At 39.8% G+C, this 12,825-nt stretch overlaps 1 protein-coding gene across 2 annotated transcripts in view; it reads left to right on the plus strand.

The window, feature by feature from the left end:
• The window catches only part of Drp2 (dystrophin related protein 2), a 54,999-nt gene that overhangs the window by 2,705 nt on the left and 39,469 nt on the right, over positions 1-12,825 (plus strand). The window lies entirely within an intron of this gene.

Consider the following 12,825-nt stretch of genomic DNA (forward strand, 5'->3'; position numbering starts at 1 on the left):
CTGTATTTAAAGCATTTTAGCATATTGTAGACATCGTTTGGGGGAATTTCTACTAAGCAGAGAATCAGTCACATGAAAAAATTGTGAAATGAATCTGCCTGATGAAGCGTGCGTGCGTGTGTATGTGCGCGCACGCCAATCCTAGGGCTTGAACTCAGGGCTTGTTGCAATCTCCAAGCTTTCTTGCTGAAGACTAATTCTCAACTATTTAAGCCTCAGCTCCACCTCCAGCTTTTGTGGTATTTAATTAGAAGTAAGAGTCTCACAGTCTCTCTTGCCGGGGTAGCTTTGAGCCATAATCCCCAGATTTTAGCCTCCAGAGTAGCTAGAATTACAGGCATGAGCCAGCCACCCACCTATCAATTATGTATTTTTACACATGAAAACTCAATTAGTAAATAAAATTTTTCTTCCCTATCATGGCAAGTTTCTGAAATTCTCTCTGAATTCCCAGTTGAGTGAATCCAAGCACTGGTTCTCTAGCAGATTACATCCTATGAAAGTAGACCCAGGAAAATAAGGTAAATTTAAGAAATAATCCTTTAATCTTCAGTGCAATATTTGTATTCAAGGCCTTTCTTTTAGTACCTTGTTATATTTGAAAATGAACTTTCATTTTACCATGGGATTTGTTACATTTTCAAGAACATTGTCATGAAATATCTTGTATTTAACAGAGCAAAGAGAAAAATCAGAGTGCCTAACACCTGGGTGAAGAAAGGTCAGTAACGGAGTTCCCAGCCGCTGTTCGTCATAACCAACACTCCTTCCCCATTAAGTAAACAGCATTCTGGTTATGATATTCTTTATTGCCATGCATTTATTCATACTTTACAACATATGCATATTCCTTTCAACAACGTATGCTGCTGCAAACGCTTTAAAAGTTCATATCAGTGGTATATTATGTATTTTTCTACAACTTTTTTTTCAAATATAATATTATATTTGTAAAAATGTGACCATAGGGGGCCGGGAGTTTGGCCTAGTGGTGGAGTGCTTGCCTAGCATGCACAAAGACGTAGGTTCAATTCCTCGGTACCACATACATAGAAAAAAGCTGGAAGTGGTGCTATGGCTCAAGTGGTAGAGTGCTTGCCTTGAGGAAAGCCCAAGGACAGTGCTTAGGCCCTGAGTTCAAGACCCACGACTGGCAAAAAAAATGTGACCATAGGATAACATGGAACTCTAATTGAATGAGTTTTCACTGATTTACTTATGAACATATCATAATTCATTTACGCACTCTGGTATTGATGGACATTTAGGCTATTTCTAGCTTGAGGCTGTCACAGGGGTACTGTAATCATTGTTGTGTGGGTGTTCCTTTGTGATTATTTCCCATCAAGAAGTAATCTGGAGTGAAATTGTCCCCTCACAGATTATGACCTATGGGAGCTATTGTCACTTTGTTCTCCTAATGGTTTACTAACTTATAATCAGACTAGAGTGTAGAAAGGTTACAACTTCATTAATTGGTTTTTACAATAAAAATTTCACTTGTGGGGATGCATCTCTGATTTTTTCCCCACTGGCAGATGCATTTAATTTTTTAAAATTGTTTGACAATCTTTTTAGTAATATATTTCCTGTTTTCCATTTGTAAATAAAGGAGGGTTTCTCTGATTTGGTCATTAAGTGTATGCAAAAAAGAACTTTAGGGGGCCGAGAGTTTGGCCTAGTGGTAGAGTGCTTGCCTAGCATGCACAAAGACCGGTGTTTGATTACTCAGTACTACATATATGGGGAAAAATGCCAGAAGTGGTGCTGTGGCTCAAGTGGTAGAGCTCTAGACTTGAGAAAACCCAAGGATAGTGCTCAGGCCCTGAGCCCAAGCCCAGGAAAAAAAAAAGAAAACAAACAAGTAAAAGAACCTTACCTTTCATTTACAACATAGGAGCTGTTTTTAGGAACACACAATGGCATGTGGAATGAATGAAACAGGTGTGTCTCCTTTATTACTGTTGGGTGGAAAGCCATGCTGTGAGTGGGGAGATAACTAGGCATTTCCCCTGAGCTGGGAAGAGGTATCTGTAAACCCTTTGGGATGGGGCTCTCTTCCCATATCCCACTGCTGTATTCCCACACCTCTCTATCCTAAAGTCTTTACTATAATATCAGTACTATATCACTTGAGCCACAGCACCACTTCCAGTTTTCTGATGGTTAATTGGAGATAATTGTGCCCTGGCTGGCTTTAAACCATGATCCTCAGATCTCAGCTTCCTGAGTAGCTAGGATTCTAGGACTGTAGGCATGGACTACCAGTGCCCCGCTGAACAAAGACTTTTTAAACAAAATAAAATCTAAAGTAAAAAGGAGAATCCCAGGTAAAACTAACAGGAAAGAAATGTACACATCACCTGATCAGGAAGAAATAATTTTATCATTCATGTTTAAAGGGTTAAACTTTTTTCCAGTGTAAAACTTGAAGGGCCAGGAGTTTGGCCTAGTGGTAGAGTGTTTGCCTAGCATGCACGAGGACCGAGGTTCAATTCCTTGGTACCACATACATAGAAGAAAAAAAAAGCTGAAAGTGGTGCTGTGGCTCAAGTGGTAGAGCTCTAGACTTGAGAAAAGTCCAAGGACAGTGATCAGGCTCTGAGTTCAAGCCCCACAAATGGCAAAAAAAAAAACTTGAAGTCTTTGTATTTTTCATTATTCATGAACTTTGTAAATCAGAATGATGATCCTTATCAGTGTGAATGTAAAAATGATTATGTATGTAATTACTCCAGCTCAATAAAGAAAAAAGGCCAGAAAAAAAGAATGTCAAACTGGGAGTTAAATGGGGCCCTGGTGGCTCATGCTTGTAATTCTAGGAACTGAGACTGAGATCTGAGAATCACAATTGGAAGCCAGCCCAGGCAGGAAAGTCCGTGAGACTCTTATTTCCAATTAACTACTTGGAAGCCAAAAGTGGAGCGGTGGCTCAAGTGACAGAGCACTAGCCCTGAGTGAAAAAAGCTCAGGGATAACATCCAGATCTTGAATTCAAGCCAAAGGTTCAACACCAAAAAATTAAATATTAAAAAGAGAGAATCCCTTCATACTAGTCTGAAAAATTAATGTTTTCTTGGTATCTGTCTGGGTTTTATTTCTCCATGTATACACACATGGATTTTTAAACATGTTCTTCCTATATAAGACTTCTACTAGACATTGTATTCTGGCATTTTTTCTGCTTTACCTAATATGTACTTACATATATTTAACATTTGCTAAGCCAGTGTATATAGGCCTACCATTTTCTTTTTAGCAGCTATATAACATTCTACTGTATGCGAGTCTAATATACTAGATAACATGCTAGACACTATGAATGCTTGCTACAAGGCCATGGGGCATGTCTTTTTGTTATCCTGTTTTATAGACCTAGGAGTTGGTACACAGTAAGGATAGGGAGCTTTCCAGATCTATGCTATAAGTGGCAGAGCCAGATGCAAGCATGAGCATCCTGGCTCTGTGCCTGTACCCTTAATGACCATGCGGCACTGTTTCCCAGACATAGTCCACTGACCAGTCCCCTCCTGGTGGATATGGAAGCTGCTTGCAAATTTGTGCTTTTGCAAACAATACTGTAGTGGGTAGCCTTGTCACTTTGGGAAGTCTTTTTCTGTAGTGAGGGTTTCTGATACCCAGTTTTTAGGTGGAAAAAGCTCATTCAAATCTGTTTCTAGGTGCTGGCTGGCTTGTGCCTATAGTCCTAGCTAATCAAGAGGCTGAGATCTGAGGATCATGGTTCAAAACCTAGGCAGAAAAGTCCATGAGACTCTTACTTTAAATTAAGCACCAAAAAGCTGGAACTCAAGTGGTAAAGTGAATAGCACTAAGCAAGAACATGAGGCCCTGAGTTCAAGCCCAAGTAGTAAAATACTAAATAAAAATATTTATTGATCTCCAGGCACTGGGCAAGGTCAGGGCTCAAATTATGTAAGTTGGATAGAATTTTACTTCTCTGATATACTGGTCACCTAAGTGTTTTGCAGAGTTTACTGGCCTGGTGCTAGTGGAGACCTCAGCCTCCCTGCACCTTGCCTCCTCCTAAATGTTGTGTGGTAGTGCCATGACTGAGTTTGTGTCCACAGCCCAAACTCTACTTGCTAGAAGGTCAGTGACTGCACTGTCTAAATGGCTGGGTTAGAGTTTACAGAAGCAAAACCTGGCTCTTCAGCATATTCGCAGTATAATGGTACAGTGAAACAAGTTAGCCATGGTTTCTGTGCCTCCCATTTTCTTTGAAACTTGTGGTTAACAGAACTACTTCCTAGGGCTGTCCAGGATGATGAAGTAAATTAATGCATGTAGACTGCTTAACATATGTAAAGATGCAACATGGTAGGTGTGAACTAACATACCAGCTGAAGATCTCCTTGTCATTTTGAAGGGACTGGAGAAGAAGGGAGGTAACAGCTGTTTTAAAGTAGTATTTCACAGGGTTCAAAAATTTATCAGCACAAAAAGATATTCACCTAAGGGCTGGGAATGTGACTTTGTGGTAGAGTGCTTACCTAGCATGCATGAAGCCCTGGGTTCAACTCATCAGTACTACATCTACAGATAAAGCCAGATGCTATGGCTCGAGTGGTAAAGCTCTAGCCTTGAGCATAGAGAGGCTCAGGAACAGAGCCGGGTCCTGAGTTCAAGGCCCAGACTGGCTGAAAAAAAAGAAAAAGAAATTCACACACACACACACACACACACACACACACACACAGTCTCTTCTGCCATCTACCAGTGGGTCACACCTGTAATCTTAGCTACTCAGGAGGCTGAGATCTGAGGATTTCAGTTCAAAGCCAGCCCTAGAAGGAGTCTAAAATACTCATGTCTAATTAACCATTCAAAAAGCCAGTACTAGAACTATGGGTCAAGCGGTAGAGCAAAACCTTAGGTAAAAAAGCTAGGGAATAGTCCCCAGGCTCTGAATTCCTTCCTTAGTTCCACTCCCTTGAAGACACAGGGCTTTTATGTCTATTTGTTTATTGTGTCTATAAGTGTAATAAAGACTTAATTTATTATAACCCAATATGCTTTACATATATGCTTTATGCAGTTTTTATAAATGCATTGCTTATCTTTTGGGAGGAGATCCCAAAAGGAAGAGAGACTCTACATTTTAAAAAATTTTATTTTTATGTTCATGTAATTGTACAAAATAATGGCCTCTTAACAAAGTAGTATATAAAGGCAATGAATCTTGGTCAGAGCCACCTCTTTCATCATTCTCCCCTATCCCTCCCAACCACACTCCTATCCTTAATTTTCTTGATTTTGTAGAAAATGCACTGAATATTATGATTATATTTCCTCTTTCCCCTCTTCATTAATATACCATTCAGTTCCCCTTTTCCAGTGGTAATAGGTTATACACTTCTAAAATGTATTTTATTGCAAATACAAGCATATGTCTTTCTTTGTACAGAAATATAGACTATATTGGTTTTTTCATGTTTTTTCTTTTTTAAATTTTATTTTATTATCAGGGTGATGTATAGAGGGCTTACAGTTACATTCGTATGGTAGTGAGTACATTACTTCTCAAACATTGTTACCCCTTCCCATGTTTCTCTCCCACTTCCCTTCCCCTACCCTCTCCTAAGTTGTAAAGTTCATTTCTAACATATTGTCTTGTGAATGTCTATGTTACACTGGTTTCTTTTTATTTAAAACTTTGCCTTAGACAGGCATGGGAGCATGCAGATCTCAAATTCAAGGCCAAACTAGGCAACTTAGAGAGACTCTTTAGCAAAGAAAAAGGACTGAGAATGTAGCTCACTGGTACACCTTAGCATATATAAAGCCCTGGATTCAATACCCAATACATTGTATATGTGTACAAGCATATATACACACATACATATATTCACATATATGTGGTACTCCACACTGACACATAAAAAGTTAATTATGTTCTTTAATTTTTGGAGGTACTGGGCTTTGAAATCAGGACTTCCTGATTGCTAAGTAAGTACTCTACCACTTGAACCTGCCCAAGTCCTTTAGTTATTTTCTGTATAAGGTATTATGGTTTTTCCTAGGGCTGGTCTGAAATGTAATTCTCTTATCTATGCCTCCCATATAGGTGAGAGCACAGGTATGTACCACCATGCCCACTGTGTTTGTAAAAATGGAGTCTCATTTTTTCCTCCCATCAGCTGACCTTGAAACATGATCATATCAATATTTCTCTCAAGTAGCTGTAGTTATAAATGTGTACTACCATGCCTGGTCCAATAGTTAATTCTGTTTGTTTTTTTTTTTTGCCAGTCCTGGGCTTAAGCTCAGGGCCTGAGCACTGTCCTTGGACTTTCTCAAGGCTAGAGCTCTACCACTTGAGCCTCAGCACCATTTTTGGCTTTTTTTTCTATGTATGTGGTACCAAGGAATCGAACCCGGGTCTTCGTGCATGCTAGGCAAGCACGCTACCACTAGGCCAAACTCCTGGCCCCTAGTTAATTCTGTTTTAAAGAGTTATATAGAATTCCATTGTAGGGGCATATTATTATGTATCAAGCTGGTCCTCCAATAATGAGAATTTAGGTTTTTTAAATAATTGTTTGGCTTTTCAACCTTTTTCAAATACTATCATTGCCTTAGATGCATGCAAGTAAACCTATACCTAAAGCCTTTCTTCTGAATTTTATCCAGAAAAATCAAGGACCTTTGCACTTAACTAATTTCAAGTCATGAGAAATTCACTATGTATCCGTACTGTGCCTGTCATTGTGTTTAAACATGTATAGACTATACGTAAATATCTAGCATGGATCTTGTTCTTCATGAGCCAAGAATCTTGTTCTTTATCAAATCGATGCTAGAGTTTCACTATGTAGCTCAGGTTGGCCTTTAGCCTCAGCCTCCTGAATACTGGGATTACAAACATGCCCCAACCACAATTCTTTGATTTCCCAGAAAAACTGTCTTTCTTCCTCAATTCTTTTTTTTTCCAGTCCTGGGCTTTAGCTTAGGGCCTGAGCACTTTCCTTGGACTTTCTCAAGGCTAGAGCTCTACCACTTGAGTCTCAGCACCACTTTCAGCTTTTTTTTTTCTTTGTATGTGGTACCAAGGAATCAAACCCGGGTTTTCTGCATGCTAGGCAAGCACTCTATCACTAGGCCAAACTCCCGGCCCCATTTCCTCCTGAATTGTTGATGAAAAGTCTGTTTTTGTCTTCCAGAACCAAGCATATTTCTAGTATGTTGTATTTCTAAAAGCCACAGTTTGATATCTAGCAGCATTCCTAAAGGCTATTTCCACCTAAAAAGCACCTTCCATTCAATGACAAGTCAAATGTCTCATGTTAGCTCAAACGTATCTCTACCATAAATCCAACCTAATTTCCTCTATCTAGGAGTAAACATTTACTCCTCTGTGACTTCTTATAGCATGAATTCTGGGTCCCACACAGAATAGGAATTGTTTCTGCCTTAAATTTCTGTGTCTTATTTCCTATATGTCACTGTTTGAAGGTCAAATCTGAATTGCCTCCTTTTCCTTAGAGTCTCTGCAAATATAAAGAAAGCCTAGAGAGATCAGTATGTGCAAGTGACAGGGGAGGAGGCAGAGGAATCGGGAGGCCTAGGTTTACTTACAGTTCTGCATCTTTATCTCATAAAATTGGGATGATAATTATGGCCATGTGAACTTTGTCACAATGTTCTAAGGAGCAATAGCCCAGCAGATTACAAACACATGAGAGAAGGAATAATAGTGTTTTGACATCTGGCACCCACACCCCTTAATCATTAATATTTGACAAATTAGCAAATGAAGGCCTACAGAGGTGAAATTACTTGAGGTAATAATAGGAGCAAAGTGTGAAAGATGACAATAGTGACTATGGAACCCAAAGCATTTATCCTTTTCTGCCTGCCTGTGTTGGGATTAGAAGTTAGGACTTCTCTGATTGCTGGGTTTATTTTATTTTTGGCTGGTGAAACCTCAACCTGGAATCTTGGCAGTAGAGAAATAAGATGGAAGAAGGATTACCAATAGAGAAATTGCCTTTTGGAATGGGACAAAAAGTGGTATTTCATAAAAGAGGAAATCCAAATGGCCAGTAAAATGTGGGAGGGGGGATTAAATCTATTAATTAAAGAAATGCAAAATAACCCTCAAGATGTCATTTTCAGTCAGAAAATAGGCAGATAAAATAGAAATATATAACACTGGCAAGTGTGCTGAGATATTGATAATTCCTGAATTAAAATTACATAACCAATTTCAGGCTTGTAGCACCTACTTCTAAATGGCTCAGAAGAAAGTTGTATCATCTTCTACTACCACCAGCGGTGGCTCACACCTGTAATCCTAGCTACTCAGGAAGGAGGCTCAGATCTGACGATTGCAGTTCAAAGCCCGCACAGACACTAAAGACTGAAAGACTCTTATCTCCAGTTAATCACTGGAAAACCAGAAGTAGCTCAAAGGGGGTAGGGCAGTAACCTTGAGCTGAAGAGCTCAGGGACGACGCCCAGGCCCAAGAGTTCAAGCCCCACAACCGGCAAAAATAAATTAATAAAATAAACCATTCAGTGGAATACTATACAACAGTGATTATATGTAACATTTATGGTTGCCAGAGGTACACTAATATATATTATACAGTAAAGACACTTGCACATCCACGTTCATTGCTGCACTATTTGTGATAGCCAAGTTATGGAGACAGCCCAGATGAAGTGGCTCAAAAAATGTGGTACATATATTCCATGAAATTTTACTCATCTGTTACAATGAATCATATTATTTCATTTTCAGGAAAAGGGATGAACCTAGAAAACAACTATTTTAACTGAAATAAGCCAGGCTTAGAGAGATAAGTGGTGCATATTTTCTCCCACATGAAGAAGCTAGATTTAAAAAGACAAGAATACATGATAACATGTACAGGTTTTATGCATATACACACAAACTAACTAAAGGATAGTGGACTTAACGTGGAATCCAAAGGTGTAACACCTCTAAACAACCAAAGGACTGCTTAAAAACGAATACCAGTGACAATATGTTTGGAGGAGAAGGCAATGAAGGAGCATACAAAAGGTGAGAGAAAGAATGGCCAAAAGTAGTCATTACACCATTCAGTATACATTATGTAAAAATTGAAGTGTAACTTGAGGGTAGGTGTAGATTTCGTGCCAATAACACATTCATAAGAAAACTATTTTTGCCAGTCCTGGAGCTTAAACTCAGAGTCTGGACACTGTCCTGTCCTTGGACATATTTTGCTCAAGGCTAGTGCACTGCCACTTGAGCCACAGAGCCACTTCCGGCTCTTTCTGTTTATATGGTACCGAGGAATCAAACCCAGGGCTTTGTGCATGCTAGGCAAACACTCTACCACTAGCCACACTCTTGGCCCATAAGAAAACTTTTAAAAAAAATTGAGTGACCAGCCAGGTGCTATTAGCTCAGGCCTGTAATCCTGGTTACACAGGAAACTGAGATCTGAGTATCAAAGTTTGAGGCCTGTTCAGGCATTAAAGTCCATGAGACCATTACCTGCAATTAAGTACCCTAAAAGCCAGAAGAGGAACTATGGCTCAAGTGGTAGAGCACTAGCCTTGAGGACAAAATAGCTCAGGAATAGTGCCCAGAAATGGGCTCAGAGCCTGAGAATGGGCACACACACACACACACACACACACACACACACACACAAGAATCTGTTACCAACTTTTTGTACACTTGTGTATAAGTACAGAGGTGCTCCCTTTTCTGCTATTTTTTGAGGATCTTTGTAGGCATGTGAAACTACATAACTATGTAATCTCTAGGGATGTTGACTTTATGAAAGTACCTTTCAGAACACAAACTCTTGGACCCTCATAACTTGTAATAGTCCTGGAGTTTTGGCTTGTGGACCCCTGATGCAAAGGAAGAGTAGTTGAAATGAGACCACAGATCTAAATGTAAGAGTGATGTTCTCACTCTGGCAGTTCTAAAAGTACAGCTTACTATTGTGGGAATGAGTGGGTGAAGTGAGATTTTCTTTTTAATTTTAAGAAAAGGCCTTTATAGCCAAGTACCAATGGCTCACACCTGTAATTTTAGCTACGCACAAGGTAGAGATCTGAGGATCAATGTTCAGTACTAGCCTGAGCAAGAAAGTCCAGGAGACCCACCACCAATTAGTCATCAAAAAGCCTGAACTGAAGGTGTGGCTCAAGTGGTAATAGGCCAGTTGTGAGAAGAAAAATATAAAAGGAAGTGCCCAGCTCTGAGTTCAAGCACCAGTAACACACACACACACACACACACACACACACACACACACACACACACACACACAAAGAAGGGACACTTATACTTGAAATGTCTGGAGCTACTTAAATAGAGTCTAAACATGGTGGCTCTTAGATCATTAGTATCAAGTGTCAAAGATGACCAGTTCCTGTCCTTAGGATCAGGTTTTATTTTTGCTAATAATTAAAAGAGATGGCTTTACCATCTGTAAGCACCATCTTCATGATGTTTGTGTATATTCATTAAACCATCCATTTATTTTATTTTATTATTTTTTAATTATTTTGCCAGTCCTGAGGCTTAAACTCAGGGCTTGGGCAGCGCCCCTGAGCCATTTTGTGCTCAAGACTAGTGCTCTACAACTTAAGCCACAGTGCCACTTGCAGTTTTTTTTCAGAGTAGCTTATTGGAGATAAGCGTCTCATGGACTTTCTTTCTTGGGCTGGCTTCAAACCATGATCCTCAGATCTTAGCCTCCTAAGTAGCTAGAACAGCAACTAAGAGCTATTGGTATTCCTGGCTTCTCAATTGTTTTTATACCTCTAAAAGTTTTGTTGATAGCCTTTCTTCCCTAACCTTAACTGCTGAGATGCAAAACTATGTCTCCAGCACAGCTTATTATGTAATCATGTTCTCCACCCATTACCATACCAAATTTGTTCCTTCTCCTATCTTCCTGCTCTTGCTGTTGGCAACATTATCCAACCAGTTCCCAAATTAGAAACTTGGGCTCCTTCATGTCCCTCACTTCACATCCAATTATCACTGAAGCCGCCTTGATTTTCACCTGTCCAGCGTGTCTCAGCACTGAGCTGACTGCTCCATCCCTTCTATTGCCTACCTATCCCATCAGCTTCTTCATGGCAGGCAGCGGGTTCTTGCTTCTGATTCTTTTTAATTTTTTTATTTTATTCTCCTTAAGTGTTCATACAGAGGAGTTTCAATTCAATGTGTCAGTTTTTGAGTGCAATGCATCTTTCTAAAAAGATAAAGCCTAGAATTCTAGGCTTGTTAATCAGGGTATGGGCCAATCTGACGACAGCCTCATTTGCCAGCTTTATCTTCTGCTATGCCTCAAAAGACACCTACTTTGTTCTCTGATCATACAGAGCACACCATGCATTTTCGTTTTGTACTATTTGGAATGCTCTGGTTCTGCTTTATGTCCTCTATCTCATGGCAACCCCACTTCCCTTTTGCAACTTATCTCAAGTATATATCCTTTAGGGAAACTTCTTAACAGAACCTAATACAACTTACTTAAACCTCATCTGTCTCTTTACTCCATCTCTTCTATTTTTTTTTTTTTTGCGAGTCGTGGGCTTGAGCTCAGGGCCTGAGCACTGTCCTTGGATTTTCTCAAGGCTAGAGCTCTACCACTTGAGCCTCAGCACCATTTCTGGCTTTTTTCTATGTATGTGGTACCGAGGAATCGAACCCAGATCTTCGTGCATGCTAGGCAAGCACCCTACCACTAGGCCAAACTCCCGGCCCATCTTCTATTTTTTTATTTGTGCTGGTACTAGGGCTTGAACTCAGGGTCTGGCTGCTATCCTTAAGCTTTTATTTTTTTTCTCAATACAGGCACTCTACCACTTGAGCCACAGTTCCACTTCTGGTTTTTTTTTCTGGCTATTGGAATCTCACAGACTTTCTTGCTCATGTTGTCTTCAAACCACAATCCTTAGAATAGCTAGGATTACAGGTGTGTGTTATTACCCAGGTAATACTTCTATTTTGATCAAAGAACTTTTTTAAGGTCATTATTTTCCTTCTGTTTTCTCTCTATGTGAACTCATAGGGGGCAGGCCCTATGTTTTTGCTCCTCCATGTGCCACCTAAACTCTGGCCATATGACTTCAGGACATGAGCCTTTGCTCAGGTGGGTCAGTCTCTGAGGAGGCCAAGCTCCCTTCCTCCCTTTCTCTTATATGGCAAGCAGATATACTCATCTGTCAAGACTTATGTCATAGGCAATGTTTCTAAATCTGTGTGTCGTCTCCAAGTTAGCTGTTCCTCCCTCTGGCACTCCCCTCACCTTGTGGTCCAATCTCAGTGACAGCATTTACCACATAAGCATTCTTTTATAATTATTAGCTTACCTGACTGCCTCCTACACAAATCTCCAATACTGATTCATCTTTGTGGCTTTAACACAAAGCATAACAAACAATAAATACTCCCTTGACCAATAATTAAACTCTTATTGAGATGTGGTGACCTGGAAAGAACTATTTGATAGATCAGTAAGCTTTGAGTACTTGTTTACATAACTAGTCCATGCATCTGTGAGATGATACAGGATTCATAAGTCTTTATTTTTCTTTTATTTGTACTGAGGCTTCATGCTTGCTAAGCTAGTATGATACTGCCAAGGTACATCTCTGTTGTCCATGGGTTATTTTGTGATATAGTTTCCCTTTCTGCTTAGGCATGTGCCTGAGCCATGAGATTTGTCTACTTTTGGCTTCACATCATTGCTAGAATCACAGGCAGCATGCCACTGCATTTAGTTTTCCACCATGGAGACTGAGACTTAAATATTTTTCTGCCTAGACTGGCCTGACACCAAC

This window comes from Megascapheus bottae, chromosome X (assembly GCF_031878675.1).
Source record: "Megascapheus bottae isolate mThoBot1 chromosome X, mThoBot2.hap1, whole genome shotgun sequence".
NCBI classification, from domain to species: domain Eukaryota; kingdom Metazoa; phylum Chordata; class Mammalia; order Rodentia; family Geomyidae; genus Megascapheus; species Megascapheus bottae.